The sequence below is a fragment of the Puma concolor genome, chromosome A3, assembly GCF_028749965.1.
Source record: "Puma concolor isolate L17-30 chromosome A3, mPumCon1.1.hap2, whole genome shotgun sequence".
NCBI lineage: Eukaryota > Metazoa > Chordata > Mammalia > Carnivora > Felidae > Puma > Puma concolor.
In genome coordinates this window covers 80,314,681-80,336,005 of record NC_141669.1, presented here as the reverse complement: position 1 = coordinate 80,336,005, position 21,325 = coordinate 80,314,681, and the positions used below count along the sequence as shown (strand labels likewise).

Sequence of the window (21,325 nt, the reverse complement as noted above, 5' to 3'; positions counted from 1 at the left end):
AGTCTGAACCTTGTAGTTCTTTCAACTGTAATCCCTTGTTATTACACAGGAGGCTTGTCGATGTGGTAGTAAGTTGTGGGTGGAGGAGAAGTATTCTATAATCCTATGATTAGATCATAGTCTTTCAGTGGGCTTGTGTCTCTGGGATGCGACCTTCACAAGTATTTCTCAGCCTTTTTTTCTTCTTTTTTTAAATGTTTATTTATTTTTGAGAAAGAATCAGAGTACGAGCTGGGGAAGGGCAGAGAGAGAGGGAGACACAGAATCCGAAGCAGGCTCCAGGCTCTGAGCTGTCAGCATAGAACCCTATGTGGGGCTTGAACTCACAAACTATGAGATCATGACCTGAGCTAAAGTCAGACACTTAACTGACTGAGCCACCCAGGTGCCCCATCCTTTTTATTTTTCTTAGGTGATATGGGAAAGCTGAAGAGTATCTGAGTTAGGTATTCCATTCCTCCACATTGATTAGGCTCTGTTCAAATCATGGTTATGCTCTGAAGAAATCATCTCCCTTGAGGGCAGACCTTTGTCAAGGAGAACAGGATGCTCTAGGATTATTTCAAAATGGCTACTTTTCTCCTCACTTTGCCAAAAGCATGTGAGGGTTTTTCTCTGAAAATTTGTTGGGTTCTTAGAGATGAAAATAATGAAAATGTGGGGGCTTCCCTAAAGCTGGGACCCCAGGAGGTTTTATCTCTCAAGCTAGTCTATGCTCACTCTCCCAATAAATAGTCAGTTACTGCATGTGGCTAGCTTCAGTGTCACTTTCTGTTCCTGGTAAGCTGTGATTCTCTGTACTTACCTTTATCTGCATTTGGGGGAGTAGTGGTTTGTTCTATGTTCTTAATTCTTTGATCAAAGAAGAGTTTTTATTGTCAGATTTTCAGCTTTGTTTCATCTTGTGAGGTTGGGAGTCATGATTTCCAAGCTCTTTGCATGCTGGAACAGAAACCAAAATGCTATTTGTTTATATCTTTAGTGACTTGTTAGATTATTTTAGTGAAGTCTGTTCCTCCCCTTCTCCTTGCAATATGAAGCCTCTGATGTTTCTCAAAAGGGGCAGCCTTGGGTATGTTCACAGTTACCCTGGAATGACTATGGTTTTGGTGAGTCCTTTTTGATTATCTTGCTTCCAGACTACATTCAGCTGTTAAGCTCCATAAATTCTTGGCTGTTTGTTTTATTGTTTTCAACAGCGCCCTCAAGCATAAATTGATTCACATGCTGATTCAAGTAAATTTGGGTTCCATTATAGGGATAGGTTTTTAGTTCAGTATTTGAGTTTTTCTGACCTGAGAATGCTCTTCTTAGCAGCCTCGTTCCTTGATTCTCTCTGGTAAAGTAGCTGACCTATGGTTTATTTTATATCTATAAAGAGTTTACCACTGTTCTGAATTTCTTTTCGCCATACCCTCCAAATCTTTTCACCAGACCCTTCATTCTTGAGACTGTCCTGGGCTTGAACTTCCCCACAGTCTATTAAAAATGAAGGAAATCCCAGGGCACGTGGGTGGCTCAGTCAGTTAAGCATCCAACTCTTGATTTCAGCTCAGGTCATGACTTTAGGGTTTGTGAGTTTGGGCCCTGCATCTTGGGGTTCTCTCTGACTCCCTCTCTCTCTGCCCCTCCCCTGCTCACTCTCTCCTCTCAAAATGAATAAATAAACTTAAAAAAAGTTTTAAAAACAAATGAAGGAAGTCCCTTTGGAAGAACTTAGGAACTTCCTGTTTTATGGCCTCCCTCTCTTCACGGGCACAATCTCTGAGCCATGGCTCTCAAGCTTGTATGAAGACAGTGGTGCACTTCTCTTTGAGTGGCATGCCTACTTTAGGATCTAGGCACTTGGTAGGGATGGTGGAAAGTGTGGCTGTAGCCCCTGGTCTTATTGTCATGCATCTGTAAGTATGGAACCCCCTATTTATGAAAAACCTGTGTCAAGGAGAATCAGAGGCATAGTATTCTTACTAAGCCACAAATAAGATAGAACTGCGAGCCTGTGTGTAAAGAATGGGCATAAGAAGGGAGCCCCCATTTCCTAGAAATACTTTCCAGGAACTTAGCCTTTTAAACAAATAGCTTGAGATGGGATGAGAAAAGCTGATATCCTGTCTCTCCTGGAAAGATAGTTTAGTTCCTGACCGGGTACTGAGGGGAGAGGAAGCACTGTTCTTGGATGCATCCCATCTGTAGTGGATTTCCCTTTATGCTTAGCTGGGAGTAAGGAGGGAATAGGTCATAGTTCAGATGCCACAGACTTTCACTGTTCCTAGTTTTAGTTAGTTTTCTTGAAAATGTTACTTCATCTACTATATGTCCTTAGGACTCTTTCCAGAACCTATTTAAAGACAAGGTAAAGTTGGTTTTTTATAATTTTCACTAATTTCTCTAGGGAGTGATTCTGCCACACTGCCATGCCAGAAGTGGAATCTTTACCTTATACAGTTGATATGTTTTAATTTTATTTTATGTGAATATAATTTTCTAATTACTCTTATGTTATTTTGTACCATTTAATTTTCAATATTTGGAGATTAAGTAAATATCTTTCCAGTTATTGATTTTTCAGTCTTTTGTATTAATTGAGGCTTTGTTATGTACAATGTAATCATCTTACTGGATGTTCCGTGTACACTTAAAAGGAAAGTGCATTCTTTTCTTTAGGATGAAATGTTCTATAACTGTCAATTGGGTCAAGTTTTTCAATTCTTGTCCTACTGAATCTCTATTTACTTGTTCTACCACTTATTTAGAGAAGAGTATTGACATCTCCAACTGTATTTGTGCATTTGTATTTCTTCTTTTATTTATATCATGTTAGTTCATGTATTTGAAGGTATGTTTTTGATATATATAGATTTAGGGTTATTATTACTTCATATATATATATATATATATTTTTTTTTTTTTTTTTTTTTTTTAATTTTTGAGAGAGAGAGAAAGACACAGAGTATGAGCAGGGAGGGGCGGAGAGAGAGAAGGAGACACAGAATCCGAAGCAGGCTCTAGACTCTGAGCTGTCAGCAGAGAGCCTGATGCGGGACTCAAACTCATGAACCATGAGATCATGACCTGAGGTGAAGTTGGATGCTTAACTGACTGAGCCACTCAGGTGCCCCAGGGTTATTATTACTTCTTAATGAATTCATCCCTTTACCCATTATAATGTTTCCTATCCTGTAGTATAGTTTATGAAATATTAATATAACCACTTCAGCCTTCTTAAGATTATTTTTTGAATGGCATATCTCTTTCCATGCTTTTGTTTCTAATTTTTCTAGGTTTTTATGTTTAAAACATATTTCTTTAAACAGCATATGGTTGGATCTTGCTTTTTGTAGCCAATCTTACAATAGCTGTCTTTTAGTTGTAGTGTTTAGACCATTTACATTAATGTAATCATTAACATAGTTGTGTGTAAGTTTACCATGTTGTTATTTTCTATTTGTCCCATTTTTTGTTTCTTTTTTATTATTTTTCTGCCTTCTTTTTTCCCCCACATTTTGAGAAAAAAAAATTGACATACATTGCTGTATAAGTTTAAGGCATGGTGGTTTGATATACATGTGAAATGATTACCACAATAGGTTTAGCTAACATCCATCTTCTCATATAGATACAATAAAAAGAAAAAAGAAAAAAATCTCTTTGTGATCAGAACTCATAGGATTTACTCTCTTAACAGCTTTTCTATGTATCAGAATTACCTATAGTCATCATGTTGTACATTATATCCCTTGTACTTATTTATCTTATAACTAGAAGTTTATACCTTTTGACCACCTTCCTTCTATTTCCCTTCCCCCTAACCTCTGTTTCTGGTAACTGTAAGTCTAATTTTTTTGTGAGTTTGTTTGTTTTTATGTTCCATACATAAGTGAGATCACACAGTATTTGTCGTTATATGTCTGACTTAGTTCACTTAGCATAATTCTTTCAAGGTCTATCCATGTTGTTGCAAATGATAGGATTTTCTCATTTTTTTAAACATTTATTTATTTTTGAGAGAGAGAATGTGTGTGTGAGTCGGGGAGGGCCAGAAAGAGGGAGACAGAAGATCGCAAGCAGGCTCCATCCGATGAGTGCAAAGCCTGACACAGGGCTTGAACCCACAAACCATGAGATCACGACCTGAGCCGAAATCAAGAGTTGGCTACTCAACAAACCGAGCCACCCAGGTGCCCCATTTTCTCATTTTTTAAGTGGTTGAATAATATTTCTGTGTGTGGGTGTGCGTGTGTGTATATGTATGTATGTGTACCACATTTTCCTTCTTTATCTTCCCACAGACACTTAAGGCATTTCTATATCTGCACTATTGTGAGTAATGCTGCAGTGAACATGAAAGTACAGATATCTCTTCAAGATAGTGATTTTATTTCCTTCAGATATATACGCAGAAGTGGGATTGCTGGATTGTATGGTAGTTCTAATTTTTTGAGGAACCTCCAACTGTTTTCCATAGTGGCTGTACCAATTTACATTCCTACCAACAGTGCATGAGGGTTCCCTATATGTATATCACAACTTGTGATAAGACTATGTCTTAGCTATTGTAAATAATATTGCAATAAACATGGGGGTACAGATATCTTTTTGAGTTAGTGTTTTCATTTCCTTTGGATATATATTCAGAAGTGGTATTTCTGGATTATATGGTAGTTCTATTTTTAATTTTTTCCTCCATTAAAAAAAGTTGAACTATAGTTGACACACAATGCTACATTAGTTTCGAGTGTACAACATAGTGTTTTGACAACCTGTATGTTATGCTATGCTTACCACAAGTGTAGCTACTATCTGTCACCATCCAATGCTACTACAATACCATTGACTATATTCCTTGTGCTATAACTTTTAAACCCATGACTTGTTCATTCCATAACTAGAAACTTATGCCTCCCAGATCCCATTTTGCCTAGCCCTCCATCTCCTCCTCTGCCATGACAACCGCCAGTTTGTTTTTGGTATTTATGGGGCTGTTTAAGTCTTGTTTGTTCATTTGCTATGTTTTGTAGGTTCTACATGTAAGTGACATCATATGGTATTTGTCTTTTTCTGTCTGACTTATTCCACTTAGCATAATACCCTTTAGGTCCATCCATGTTGCAAATGTCAAGATTGTATTCCTTCTTATGGCTGGGTAATATTCCACTGTATTTATCTACCATATCATCTTTATCCATTCATCTATTGATGAATTTGTGGATTGCTTCCATATCTTGTCTATTGTGAATAATGCTGTACTAAATGTAAGGGTGCATATGTATTTCCAAATTAGTGTTTTTCTTTTCTTTGGGTAAATACCAAATAGTTGAATTACTAGATCATTTGGCATTTCTATTTTTAATTTTTTTGAAGAAACTTCATACTGTTTCCCACAGTGGCTGTACCAATTTAAATTCCTACCAACAGTGCATGAAGGTTCCTTTTTCGTCACATCCTCAGTAACACTTGTTGTTTTATTGTTTTTTTATTTTTTATTTTTTAATGTTTATTTTTGAGAGAGACAGAGTGTGAGTGGGGAAGGGGCAGAGAGAGAGAGGGAGACACAGAATCTCTGAGCTGTCAGGCTCTGAGCTGTCAGAACAGAGCCCGCTGCGGGGCTTGAACTCGGAATGGTGAGATCATGACCTAGGCTGAAGTCGGACGCTTACCGACTGAGCCACCCAGGCACCCCTGTTGTTTTATTGTTTTATGTTTTTTTTTATTTTAGCCATTCTGACAGGTGTGAGGTGATATCTTTATGGTTTTGATTTGTATTTCCCTGATGCTTAGTGACGTGCATATTTTCATGTCTGTTGGCCATCAATATGTCTTTTTTGGAAAAAGTTCTATTCAGATTCTGCCCATTTTTTAATTGGTTTATTTGTGGGTTTTGTTATTGTTGTTGTTGAGTTGTATAAGTTCTTTATATATTTGGGATATTAACCCCTTATCAGATATATATATATATATATATATATATAGATAGATAGATAGATATATAGATATATAGATATAGATATATAGATATAGATATAGATATATATATATGTGTGTGTGTATATATATATATATATATTATACATATATACATATATATATGTATATATATCTTTTGGAAAAGAAAACATTTAATTGTCATTTTTTCCCCTTTTATTTCTTTTTTCTATTTTTTTACTTTACATCCAAATTAGGTAGCATATAGTACAGCAGTGATTTCAGGAGTAGATTCCTTAGTGCCCCCTTACCCATTTAGCCCATCCCCCCTCCCACAACCCTGCCAATAACCCTCAGTTTGTTCTCCATATTTATGGGTCTCTAATGTTTTGTCCCTCTCCTTGTTTTTATATTATTTTTGTTTCCCTTCCCTTATGTTCATCTGTTTTGTCTGTTAAAGTCCTCATATGAGTGAAGTCATATGATATTTGTCTTTCTCTGACTGGCTAATTTCACTTAGCATAATACCCTCTAATTCCATCCATGTAGTTGCAAATGGTAAGATTTCTTCCTTTTTGATTACCGAGTAATGCTCTGTTGTATATATATACCACATCTTCTTTATCCATTTATCCATTGATGGACATTTGGGCTCTTTCCATACTTTGGCTATTGTTGATTGGTGCTGCTATAAACATTGGGGTACATGTGTCCCTTCGAAACAGTACACCTGTATCCCTTGGATAAATACCTAGTAGTGCAATTGCTGGGTCGTAGGATAGTTCTATTTTTAATTTTTTGAGGAACCTCCATACTGTTTTCCAGAGTGGCTGCACCAGCTTGCATTACCACTAGCAGTGCAAAAGAGATTCTCTTTCTCCACATCCTCCCAACATCTGTTGTTGCCTGAGTTGTTAATGTTAGCCATTCTGACTGGTGTGAGGCGGTATCTCATTGTGGTTTTGATTTGTGTTTCCCTGGTAATGAGTGATATTGAGCATTTTTTCATGTGTTTGTTGGCCATCTGGATGTCTTCTTTGGAGAAGTGTTTGTTCATGTCTTTTGCCCATTTCTTCACTGGATTATTTGTTTTTGGGGCATTGCGTTTCATAAGTTCTTTATAGATTTTGGATACTAACCCTTTATCTGATATGTCATTTGCAAATATCTTCTCCCATTCCATCGGTGGCCTTTTAGTTTTGCTGAATGTTTCCTTCGCTGTGCAGAAGCTTTTTATTTTGATGAGGTCCCAGTAGTTCATTTTTGCTTTTGTTTACTTTGCCTCCAGAGACATATTGGGTAAGAAGTTGCTGTGGCTAAGGTCAAAGAGGTTTTGCCTGCTTTCTCCTCGAGGATTTTGATGGCTTCCTGTCTTACATTTAGGTCTTTCATCCATTTTAAGTTTATTTTTGTGTATGGTGTAAGAAGGTGGTCTAGGTTCATTGTTCTGCATGTCGCTGTCCAGTTTTCCCAGCATCACTTGCTGAAGAGACTGTCTTTATTCCATTAGATGTTCTTTCCTGCTTTGTCAAAAATTAGTTGGCCATATGTCTGTGGGTCTATTTCTGGGTTCTCTATTATGTTCCATTGTTCTGAGTGTCTGTTTTTGTGACAGTACCATACTGTCTTTATGATTATAGCTTTGCAATACAGCTTGAAGTCCGGGGGTTTTCAGTATGTATAGTATCATGTCTTCTGTAAATAGTGAAAGTTTTACTTCTTCCTTACCAACTTGGTAACCTTTTATTTCTTTTCCTTATCTGATTGCAATAGCTAGGATTTCCAATACTGTATTGAATAAAAGTAGTGAGAGTGGACATCTTTTCTTATTTCCTATCTTAGAGAAAAAGGTCTCAATTGTTCACCATTGAGTATGATATTAGCTATGGGTTTGTCATATATAGTTTTATTATGTTGAGGTTTGTTACCTGTAGACCCACTTTATTGGGAGTTTTATCATGAATGGATGTTGAATTTTGTCAAATGCTTTTTCTACATCTATTGAGATGATCACATGGTTTTTCTCTTTCATTTTTTTAATGTGGTGTGTCACATTGATTGATTTATGAATATTGAACCATCCTGGTGTCCCCAGAGTACGTCATAATTGATTGTTGTGAAGGAGCCTTTAACGTATTGTTGAATGTGTTTTGGTAATATTTTGTTGAAGATTTTTGTATCTGTATTTATCAGGATATTGGCCCTTAGTTTTACTTATTTATTTACTTTTGTAGTGTCTTTGGGTTTCGTATGAGAGTAATGCTGGCTTTGTAAAATGTATTTGGAAGCTTACCTTCCTCTTCTACTTTTTGAAATAGTTTGATGACAATAGGTATTAACTGTTCTTTAATTGTTCAGTAGAATTCACCTGTGAAGCCATTGGTCATGGACTTTTTTTGTCGGAGTGTTCTGATTACCAATTCAGTTTTGTTAATAGTAGTTCTGTTCAGATTTTCTACTTCTTTCTGATTCAGTTTTGGAAATTATATATTTCTAAGAATTTATACATTTCTTCTAATTTGTGCAATTTGTTGACACATGGAGTATTTTATAACAGACTTATTATCCCTTGTATTTCTGTGGTGTCAGTTGTTACTTCTCTCTTTCATGTCTTGTTATTTACTTGGGTCTCCTTTTTTTCTTGAAGAGTCGGACTAAACGCTTTTCAAAATACCAGCTCTTAGTTTTATTGATCTTTTTATTGTTTTTTAGTTTCTATTTCATTCATTTCTGTTTTGATCTTTATTATTTCCTTCCTTCTAGTAACTTTGGGCTTTGTTTGTTCTTTTCCTAGTTCCTATAGATCAAAGGTTAGGTTGTTTATATGAAATTATTCTTGTTTCTTGAGGTAGGCCTGCATTACTGTAAATTTTCCTCTTAAAACTAATTTTCCTGTGTCCTGAAGATTTTGAACTGTTGTGCTTTCACTTTCATTTGTCTTGAGGTGTTTTAAAATCTCTTTGACTTTTTGTTGTTGTTGTTGTTGTTGACTCATTTGTTATTTAGTGGAATGTTGTTTAACACTCACATTTTTTGTGGGTTTGTGTTTTTGTTCGGTTGGGGTTTTTTTAATTTAGTTTTTTTTTTTTCTTGTAGTTACTTCTGGTTTCTTACCATTGTAGCCAGAAAAGATACTTGATATGTTTTCAGTCTTCTCAAATTCATTGAGAATTTTTTTTTTCATAGCCTAACATATGATCTGTCCTTGAGAATGTTCCATGTGCATTTGAATGTGTATTCTCTTGTTTTTGGATGGAATGTTCTATGTATAACTGTTGAGTTCATCTGGTCTAATATGTCATTCAAAGACCCTGCTTCCCTATTGATTTTCTCTCTTGATGATCTATCCATTGCTATAAGTGGGGTGTTCAAGTTCCTTCCTATTATCGTATTACTGTCAATCACTATCTGTATATCTGTTAATATTTGCTTTATGTATTTAGGTGTTCCAATGTTTGGTGCATAGATATTTATGACCGTTATATCCTCTTGTTGGATTGATTCCTTAATCATTATATAATATACTTCTTTGTCTCTTATTACAGTCCTTGTTTTAAAGTCTATTTTGTCTGATATAAATAAGGCTACCCTGGCTTTTTTTTTCCACTTCCATTTTCATGGAATATTATTTTTCCATCCCTTCACTTTCAGTCTGTATGTGTGTTTTAGGTTTGGACTGAGTATCTTACAGGCATCCTGTAGATAGGTCTTGTTTATTTATCCATGCCATCACCCTATGTCTTTTCATTGGAGCATTCAGACCATTTAGATTTAAAGTAATTATTGATAGGTATATACTTATTCGTTAATTGTTTTATTGTCGTTTTGTAGTTCTTTGTTTCTTCTCTTGCTCTCTTTCCTTGTGATTGGTGTTATGCTTGACTTTCCTTTTCTTTATTTTTTTTGTGTATCTATTATAGGTTTTTGGTTTGTGGTTTCCATGAGGTTCACATATAACATCATAAGTATGTAGCAGTCTATATTAAGTTGATGGTCACTTAACTTCTAATGCATTCTAAAAGAACTTTATTTTTATTCCCTCCTTCCCTTCATATTCGTATTTTATGAATATGTTGTCATGTTTTACATATTTTTATTTTGTGAGTTTCACTACCTTTTTTAGATATAATTGATTTTACTACTTTTCCCTTTTAACTTTCATACTAGCTTTGTAAGTGACTACTACTTTTACTGTATATTTTCTTTTACTCATGAAATTTTTCCTTTTATAATTTTCTTGTAATTATGGGATTTTCTACTTAAATTAAGTCCCTTTATCATTTCTTGTAAGGCTGGTTTAGTAGTGGTGAACTACTTTAACTTTCATTTGTTTCAGAAATTCTTTATCTCTCCTTCAATTCTGAATGATAACCTTGCTGAGTAGAGTAAATTCTTTATCTCTCCTTCAATTCTGAATGATAACCTTGCTGAGTAGAGTATTCTTGGTTGTAGGTTTTTTCTTTTCAGGACTTTGAATATACCATGCCACTCTCTTCTGGCCTGCAAAGTTTCTGCTGAAAATCAGCTGGTAGCTTTATGGGGTTTGCCTTGTATGTAACTAGTTTCTTCTCTGTTACTGTTTTTAAAATTCTCTTTACGGTGCCTGAGTGGCTCAGTTGGTTGAGTGTCTGAATCTTCATTTTGGTTCAGGTCATGATCCCAGGGTTGTGGGATTGAGCTCTATGTTGGGCACCATGCTGATCATGGAGCCTGCTTAAGATATTTTCTTTCTCTATTTCTCTCTCTCTCTTTCTTTCTCTCTCTTTCCTTCTCTCTCTCTCCTCCCCTCCCCTGCTCTTGCATGCACTCTCTTTCTTTCAAATAAATAAAAATAAATAAAAGTCTCTCTTTATCTTTAATCTTTGACATTTTAACTAAGTCATGATGTGGAACTCTTTGGGTTCATCTCATTTGGAACTTTCTGTGTTTCCTGAACCTGGATGTCTGTTTCCTTCCCAAGGTTAGGGAAGTTTTTAGATATTACTTCTTCCAATAAGCTTTCTATCCTTTTCTCCCTCTTCTCCCTTTGGAACCCCTATAAGGGGAATATTTTTTCACTGGATGTTGACTAAGAGATCCTTTAACCTATGCTCATTTTTAAAATTCCTTTTTCTTTTTGTTGTTTAGCTTGGGTACTTTCTATTACCCTGTTTTCCACATTGCTGATTCATTCTTCTCTGTCTTCTAATCTATTGTTGATTCCATCTAGTGTATTTTTTCATTTTGGTAATTATATTTTTCAACTCTAATTGGTTCTTTTTTAATATTTTCTATCTCTTTGCTGATGTTCTGAGTTCATCCAGTCTTCCCTCCAGTGTAATGAGCATGTTTATTATCATTACTTTGATATTTTTGTCAGGTAGGTTGGATATTTCCACTTCATTTAGTTTTTTTCTAAGGCTTTGTATGTTTTCTTTTATTTGGAGCATATTTCCTCTGTCTTAATTTTCCTTGACTTTCTATGTTTATTTCTATGAATTAGGCAAAACAACTACTTTTCCTAAACTTGAAGTAACTTTCTTGTGTATAATCTTTCCCTTTGTAGGCTAGGTGTGTCTGGTGAATTTCCTGGCTGGCTCAAGCTGTGGCTGGATGGGCTGGGGGATCTGGGACACTCAGTGCTGGGGCTGCCCTGGTGGGATGTCTGGAGCTAAAGTGAGCATGGTTTTGGGCAATCCTGGGATTCTCTGCACAGAGGGCATCTTGGTTGGACAGTTGAAGCTGAAGTGAGTGGAAGCTTAAGTGGTCCTGGGACTCCTTGTATGGAGGGCACTCTAGCAGGACAGCTGAAGCTGAAATGCTGAAATGGGTACAAGTCGGGGCAGGGGGGGAGGTGTCTTTCTATATAGAAGGCATTATGGTATGATGGCTGAAGTTGATATGGGTGCAAGCTGGGGCATTCCACGGGTGGGGCACCTTGGCAGGTTGCTGGAGCCAATGCAGGTGTGGGCCTGGAGTGTTCCAGGATGCTTTGTGCCTGTGCCACCTTGCCTGCCTTCTTTTATAGTGAGTTTTAAATATTATATTCTATCTTAATTATGGTCATATAAGCCATACATCTTTTTTTTAACTTCTTTTTCTACAGTATATACCATGCGTCTCTTAATTGTCATAGTCTACCTTCAAATAATATATTACTTCATAGTACACTTTCATTTCGTATGTCCTATCATTTATCCTAATGTTCTTACATTTTACTTCTTCATATATTGTGTTCCCCATAGTGCATTATTATTTTCACTTTAAACTCATCATTTCACTTTAAATAAATTAAAATGTGAGGTGAATGAAAGGCTTTTTTATTCATCCACATATTTACTTTTTTTTTTTTCTCTTCATTCCTTTGAGTGGATCCAAGTCTTCATTGACTCTCATTTTCTTTTTGCTAGAAGAATTTCTTTTAAACATTTCTTGCAGTTCTGTTGGCATCAACTCAGGTCTTATTTGTGTTAAAAAGTGTTTATTTCACCTTCATTTCTGAAGAATGTATTTGCTGAGTAGAGAATTATAAGTTGGTAGGAATTGTTTTTTGCTGTTGTGGTTTGTTTTTTTGAGCATTTTGGCAAAGTTGTTTCTTTTTTCTTAAAGTTTTAATTTAAATTCCAGTAGGTTAACATACAGTGTAAGATTAGTTTAAGGTGTACAATAAAGTGATTCAACAATTCTGTACAACACCTGGTGCTCATCACAGGTGAACTCCTTAATCCCTGTTACCTATCCCCACTGAACTTCCTTCTTGTAACTATCAGTTTGTTCTCTATAGGTAAAAGTCTGTTTCTTGGTTTGCCTCTCGCTCTTTTTCTTTTTCCTTATATTCTGCCTTGTGTAGTTTCTAGACAGAAATCTGAAGTCAAGTTCAGCTGGTTAAATTTTTTTTTCTCTTTACCCCTGGCTTTCAGCAATAGAATGTTCCACAGTTGAAATTAATGTTGTTTTCCTTATGTTTATAATATTTCATTATAAGTTTCATTGAATTTAGAAAATATTTGACTGTTATTTCTTAAGATATTTTTTGTTTCTTACTCTTTCTCATATTTTCCTGGAACTTGAATTGAAAGTACATTAGATACTTGATATTGCTCAACAGATCATTAATAATCTATACATTTTCCCCCTATCTTCTTATCTTTTTGCCTCACTTTGTATAGTTGCCATTTTTTGTGTCTTCACATTTAGTGATCTTCTGACGTATCTGATATGCTGTTAATTCCATTCAGTGAAGTTTTTATTTCAGAGATTATATTTTCATCTTCAGGTAGTCCATTTGGTTCTTTTGAATGTATTTTACTTTTCTTCTCCTTTTTTTCCCTTTAAGTGCTTAAATGCCTATTTAGTGCATTTATAGTATTTGTTTCAGTGTCCTTGTTTGCTAATTTCATTATGTCTGACACATTTGATTCTGTGTTGACTGACTTTTCTCTTGATTATGGATCTCATCTTCCTACTTCTGGCCCCACTTAGTGAGTTATGATTGTATTCTGGATGTTGTTAATTTTACATTGTTGAGAACTGGATTTTGAAAGTATTGGATTTATCTTGCCAAACTAAGTTACTTGACATTCACTTTATTTTTTTGAGGATTATTTATAAACTCCTTAGGATAGCTCTAGAATAGGGATAAGCTTTACCCTCTACTAAGATGTGACCTTCGTGGGTTCTCTATTGAGTTCCTACTTTTCTGTTGAATGCCTTGTATAGTCAGTGACATCAAAGTGTCTCCACTCTCGATGATGAGATTTTGAATGCATTCTGGCCCTATATCAGATGTGGGAATTGCCTAGCTCACAGTTTTCCTGATAATTGTTCTTTTCTAGGAAGTTCTTTTCCTGGCTTCATTCATGAGTTTCACTCATGTATGTGCAGATTTCTGGAACTCCATCTCTGCATAGCTCCCTTTTCTCTGGTGATCTGCTCCACAAATTCTAGACACCTTGGCTTCCCTGAATTCTGATATTTATCTTTCAAACTCATTGATATAATTAGACTGTGTTTTGGTTCCTTTTCCTTCATCATCCAGAATTTGCACCTAAGTAAGATGCTATGGCAACGATAGGGTTCACCTTGTTTGTTTTCTTTCCCTTAGAGATCATAGTTCTCTGTTACCTATCCATTGTGTGTAAACAAGTTTTTCTTCCTATATTTTGTCCATTTGTCTAGTTGTTTGTGACATTGGGTTAATTCAGACCATATTACTATCTCTTGTATCATGGATGATAGCTGTTTTAAAGCCCTTGTTAATACCATGACCTTTGTCAATTTTTAATCTATTTACATTGACTGATTTGTATCCTGCTGTAGGTTACATTTCTGCAACTTCACGTGTCTGGTATTTTTTAAATTGGGTGCTGGACATTGTGAATTTTACTTTGTTGAATGTTAGACTTTGTCGTTTTCCTTTTAAGAGTGTTATATTTTTCCTGGCAGGATGTTAAATTGCTTGCAGATCAACCGATACTTTCGAGATTATCTTTAAGCTTTGATGGGGCAGGTTTAAATTAGCTTTTTCTCTAAGACTAGTATAACCCTACCACTATGGTGTGACCCTTCTGTGTTCTCTATTAAGTGCCCAACCAGGGTGTTCATTAAGGACTCTTCATTTCAGCAGGTTCAAACACATTTTCCCAGCTGTGTATCAGCTGTGGTTTTGTTTACTTTAGAGCTCTCTGGGGGTTCTTTTCCAGCCTTCTAGAGTTTGACTCTATATATTCATGGCTGAGTATTCAGTATCAGACTCAAGGAAACTCCTGGGGAAATTTCTGGATGTCTTTTTGTGTGTGTAGACACTTCATTTCTGAAATTATACCCCACACATTTCACATGCTTATTTCTGTCTCCTCATATCAGCATATCAACGGTGCTTTGATTGAAATTTCTTTCCCTGAACTGAAGACTGGAAAATTGTCTCCTGATAGAAAGCTGGAATGATTGTAGGGCTCATCTTGTTTGTTTTCCTTCTCTCAGAGATCACAGCCCTGTGCTGCCTGTTGTCCTATATTTGGAAGCATTCCTTCCTTCCTTCCCTCCTTCCATCCTTCCTTCCTTCCTTCCTTCCTTCCTTCCTTCCTTCCTTCCTTCCTTCCTTCCTAGTTTTCCAGTTGTTAACAGTAGGAGATACATTCAGTCTCGGTTATTCTATGAAGGCTGGAATCAGAAGTATTATATATCTTTTCTTAGTCCTTTTCATCTGTCTCTAATAAACATCATATAGCCTAATTTATTTATTTTTTTTTTTTTTAATTTTTTTTTTAAATTTTTTTTTCAACGTTTATTTATTTTTGGGACAGAGAGAGACAGAGCATGAACGGGGGAGGGGCAGAGAGAGAGGGAGACACAGAATCGGAAACAGGCTCCAGGCTCTGAGCCATCAGCCCAGAGCCTGACGCGGGGCTCGAACCCACGGACCGCGAGATCGTGACCTGGCTGAAGTCGGACGCTTAACCGACTGCGCCACCCAGGCGCCCCAATATAGCCTAATTTAAAAAATTCAGTCTGAGAGTATCTTTCTATTAACTGATAAGTTTAATCCATTTGTTTTTGTTTGAATTACTGGCACATTTATATTTATCATTTCTAATTTATTTTGTATTTTGTACTTTCTACTTGTCATGATTCTTTTATGTTAATTCTTTCCTTCCTTTTATCTTATATATGTTTGTTTTCTTTATGCACTTTCTACCCCCACTATTTATTGGTTCAGAAGTTATATATTCTCTATTCTTTTAGTAGTTAAATTTGTAATATGCATATTTAACAAAATCTATTGTTAGTATTTCCAGCCCTTCTTCTAAACAGTATGTTGTCCTAGGAATATTTGAATATGGAGCACAACATCCTGCTTACTAGTGAGTGTCCTTTCTTATTCTCCCCCCCCCCCCACACCAATCTTTCATAAGGTTGTGTACTATTTTAGATCCACATTGATTTTTTATAGCCTTAAAAATAAATCACTACTTTCATGCAAAAATAAATAAATAAATCACTACTCTTGTTCTTATTCTTTCAGTCAATGCTTATTTATATTCACTTATATGTTTACAGAATTTTTCAACATTGCTTTTTGTGTTCTATTTCTTCCTTTGAAGTTTAATTTCCTTTCTTGAAACTACTACCTTTCTTTGACTTGTGAGTTAATTTTCTCAATCTTTGCCTAAAATGGATTCACTTTACCCTTATTCTTCTGTATTAGTTTAGCTGAGTATAGAATTCTAGGTTGACAGTTATTTTCTTTTGATAACTTTAAAAGTAATGAGAAGTCTGTTCTCATTCTAATTGATCTTCTTTCTAAGTCTACCTTTTGTCATTTTTTCTTTTAAGATCTTCTTTTTCTCTTTTTAGTTTGACTATCATGTGTATGTATTGTTTGAGGGAGGCTTTGGTTTGCAGTTTTTCAGAGTATTCATGCCTTTTAATAGTTCTGGAAAATTTCTCAGATGTTATTTATTTGAACATTACTGCCTTTAACTTTGCTCTACTGTTTCCCTCAACTTTTATAATATGCTTGTTGGATCTCCTAGTCCAAATTTTTATTAATCCTTCTTATCATAGTTTCCATATGTTTATCTCTCTGTACTGTGCTCTGTGCTTTTAGTATATTCATTCCTCTTCAGCTGTACCTGTTTTTTGATACATTCATTGTTTTTCATTTTCTTTACTACTTTTACCTTCTTTCCAGAAGTTCTATTTGGTTCGTCTTCAGATTTTCATGGTTTTTTTCCCCCTACATCTCATTCTTTTCAATTTTTTATTTAATATCTTTAAAACTTTTGAGCATATTTTTATGCCTTCTCCAATATTTTGTTCAATAGCTTGAAGTCCTAGAAGTCTGATCCTGGTGTGTGTTAGTTATGTTCCTCTGACTCTCACTGATGGTGGATGGGATCCCCCTGAGTTTTTAGGCTCCTTTGAAGCAGGAATTTCCCCCCTCTAAAGAATCTTACATGGCCAGGGAGATGAGTTTGCTTCTACAAAGGGACTCTGTGTTATCATTGGCGCGGGACAAATTTCATGTTAGAGTTGAGAATTGGGAATGGATAGTGTGAAGTCAAACTACAAAACTGAGTAAAGTCAGACCTAAGTTTTCTTACAGAAGACGTTTTTCCCTATCCAGAGGGTAGAAGAAGATAAACTTTTGCTTATATCTCTGTGAGGTTGAGTGGATTTTTCCTCTGGAGTCTCCTTTCAAAGATTCCAGATTATGTAGAGGTCCCAGAGGCAACTATCCATTAGTCCTACTTCTTATTTCCTGTCTTGCTTGAATTTTGAAACAAGCCTTTTACTGTCACTGGGTCTCCCTACCCCCAACTCTTAGTTTCAGGCCTTATTGTTTGTTTCATGCTCTGTCTTTGTTTTTGTTTGTTTGTTTGTTTGTTTTGTTTGTTTGTTAGTTTTTTGTTTTTGTCTTTGGTATATGAGACTGTTTCTTTCCTGCAAGCTCAGCTATGAATTGTGAAAATATTTTTTTCTATTTTATACAAAAAAAAAAAAACAAAACTATTTTCCTCTTAGCTGAATCAACTGTCTTACTAGAACCTGAAATTTTCAGTGTTATCTTTCTAAAACATAAAGCTAGTCATATCACCTCTCTCTTTTCATAAAGGCCATGTAGGAAAGACCCAAAGCTAATATCTTCAATGGGGAAAATCTGAGCGCTTTCCCCCTAATCATGTTAGGAACATGGCAGGGATGTCCACTCTCACCCCTGTTGTTCAACATAGTGTTGGAAGTCCTAGCCTCAGCAATTAGGCAACAATAAGAAGTAAAAGGCATTCAAATTGTCAAGGAAGAAGTCAAACTTTGACTCTTTGCAGATGACATGATACTCTACATGGAAAACCTGAAAGACTCTACCAAAAAACTGCTAGAACTGATACATGAATTCAGCAAAACCACAGTATATAAAATCAATGTACAGAAATCAGTTGTATTTCAAAAATCAATAATGAAGCAGTAGAAAGAGAAATCAAGGAAAAAATCCCATTTATAATTGCACCAAAACCATAAAATACTGATGAATGAACATAACCAAATAGGTAAAAAGATCTGTATGCTGAAAACTATAGAACACTTGCAAAAGAAATTGAAGAAGACACAAAGAAATGGAAAAACATTCCATGCTTATGGATTGGAAGAACAAATATTGTTAAAATGTCATTACTACCCAAAGCAATCTACACATTCAATGCCATCCCTATCAAAATTATACCAGCATTCTTCACAGAGCTAGAACAAACAATTCTAAAATTCGTATGGACCCAGAAAAGACCCTGAATAGCCAAAGTAATATTGAAAAGGAAAAACAAAGCTGGAGGCCTCATAATTCCAGACTTCAAGCTGTATTACAAAGCTGGTGCTGGCACAAAAACAGACACATAGATCAATGGATGGAACAGAATAGAGAACCCAGAAATGGACCCACAAATGTATGGCCAGCTACTCTTTAACAAAGCAGGAAAGAATATCCAATGGGAAAAAAACAATCTCTTCAGCAAATGGTGTTGGGAAAACTGGGCAGTGACATGCAGAAGACCACTTTCTTACACCATTCACAAAAATAGACTCAAAATGGATGAAAGACCTAAATGTAAGACAGGAAACCATCAAAATCCTAGAGGAGAAAACAGGCAACAACCTCTTTGACCTTGGCTGCAGCAACTTCTTACTAGACATGTATCCAGAGGCAAGGGAAACAAAAGCCAAAATGAACTATTGGGATCTCATCAAGATAAAAATGTTCTGCACAGTGAAGAAAACAGTCAACAAAACTAAAAGACAACCAACAGAATGGGAGAAGATATTTGCAAATGACATATTGGCTAAAGGGTTAGTATCCAAAATCTATAAAGAACATACCAAACTCAACACCCAAAAAAACAAATAGTCCAGTGAAGAAATGGGCAAAAGACATGAGCAAATTCTTTTCCGAAGAAGATATCCAGATGGCCAACCAACACATGAAAAGATGCTCAGCATCACTCATCAGAAGGGAAATACAAATCAAAAATGAGATACCACTTCACACCTGTCAGAATGGCTAACATTAACAACTCAGGCAACAACAGATGTTGGTGAGGATGCAGAGAAAGTGGAACCCTTTGCAGTGCTGATAGGAATGCAAACTGGTGCAGCCACTCTGGAAAACAGTATGGAGGTTCCTCAAAAAATTAAAAGTAGAGCTACCCTATGACTCAGCAATCACACTACTAGGTATTTATCTAAAGGATACAAAAATGCTTATTCAAAGGGGAAAATACACCCCAGTGTTTATAGCAGCACTATCAACAATAGCCATATTTTGGAAAGAGCTCAAATGTCCATTGACTGATGAATGGATAAAGATATGCAATAGAACATTACCTGGTGATCAAAAAGAATGAAATATTGCCATTTGCAACAATGTGGATGGACCTAGAATGTATTATGCTAAGTGAAATTAGAGAAAGACAAATATCATATGATTTTAGTCATATGTGGAATTTAAGAAACAGAACAGATGGACATAGGGGAAGGGAAGGAAAAATAGATAAAAACCAAGAGGGAGGCAAACCATAAGAGACTCTTAAATATAGAGAAAAAACTGAGGGTTCATGGAGGGGTGTTGGGTGTGGAGATGGGCTAAATGCGAGATGGGTATTAAGGAGGACACTTGTTGGGATGAGCACTGGCTGTTATATGTAAGTGATGAATCACCAAATTCTACTCCTGAAACCATTATGACACTGTAGCTTTGTGTTAAATAAAATTTAAAAAAGAAAAAAAATATTTCATTGGGTAAAAACCTAAATTTTAACCCAGCTTATCAGGCTGACTTGTGAGTTTTTTTTATACCTTTTCAGCTGCATCTCCTATCACTCTTCTCTGTGGCTTCTGAGTTCCAGTCATACTAGTCTTCTCTCTGTTGTTGGAGCATGTCATTTCCCCTCCTTCCACATGCTCCCTTTAGGGCCTTTGTACTTAGCATTCCTCCAATTCGAAAAACTCCCTTCCCCAACATACATTGTATATCTATTCACCATTCAGATCTCAGTTCATGTGTCATTTATCAGGGAACCTTTTCCTGACTTCTCTGATCCTCTTAGTTTAGGTCAATTTCCTTTGTCATACAGCTTTTTTCTCTAGAAGTATTTGCTTAATATGTATTTATATAGTCATTTCTGTGATTATTTGATTGATGCATGGCTCTCCCATAGTCTGGAATGTCATGAGAGCAAAGACTATTTTGCTTATCATTGGATATGCATCTAGGTGCATTGACTGGAACACAGAATATACTAAAAAAATGGAATGGATGGGCAGATGGATGGGTAGGTGGATGGATAGAAGGTTGTCTGAAAAATGAGTGAGAAATAGAGGGAGTGAAGAAGGAAGAAAGGGAAAATTGTGGCCAAACAACTTATTCCAGGAACAATTTTTTTGTGCTGTGTACTTATAAAAGCAGAAAAATTTCTTTATTTGTCAGTTCTGTCAGTTTCACACAATAGCAAAAACTTCTCTGCAGTGCACTTATTTAAGACATGTCTCTGAAACAGTAAAAAGGAGGGGTATTATCTTGAGCTTTTGAAAAAATTTATATGACTTGAATCTTATATTACAGTTTTTAGGGGCTCCTGGGTGGCCCAGTCAGTTAAGCTTCCAACTTTGGCCCAGGTCATGATCTTGTGGTTCGTGAGTTTGAGACCCCCATTGGGCTCTGTGCTGACAGCTCAGAGCCTGGAGTCTGCTTCTGATTCTGTCTTTGTCTCTTTCTGCCCCTTCCCTGCTCATGCACACGCGCGCGCTCTCTCTCTCTCTTTCTCAAGAATGAAAATAAACATTAAAAAAATATTTTAATATTGCAGTTTTAAAAATATGCTTATTTCCCATAATGTGGATGTATTTTTTTTTTTTTGAGAGAGAGAGAGAGTACAAGTGGAGGAGCAAGGCAGGGAGAGAGAGAGAGAGAGAGAGAGAGAGAGAGAGAATTTTAAGCAGGCTCCACACTCAGTGTGGAGCCCAATACAGGGCTCAATTTCATGACCCTGAGCCAAAATCAAGAGTTGCACACTCAACTGAATGAATCACCCAGGTGCCCCCCATGTGGCTGTATTCTCAATTTATACTTGCCCAGAGTCTTTTTTCTCTCAGAGTTATTACTAAGTGCTAGAGAGCTGTCAGTCCTCATTTTATGATATTATGATCTAGATAAACATTCCATTTAAGAATTGGAAAATGGGTATTGTGAGTGAAACAGTAGTGACTAAAGTTTTATCTTTTATTTTATTTTATTTTATTTTATTTTATTTTATTTTATTTTATTTATTTTTGAGACAGAGAGAGACAGAGCATGAGCAGGGAAGGGGCAGAGAGAGAGGGAGACACAGAATGTGAAGCAGGCTCCAGGCTCTGAGCTGTCAGCACAGAGCCTGAT

General features: G+C 36.0%; 1 protein-coding gene across 11 annotated transcripts in view; it reads left to right on the top strand.

Annotated features, from left to right (window-relative positions):
• TSGA10 (testis specific 10) overlaps positions 1-21,325 on the top strand; it is a 166,415-nt gene that overhangs the window by 113,387 nt on the left and 31,703 nt on the right. The window lies entirely within an intron of this gene.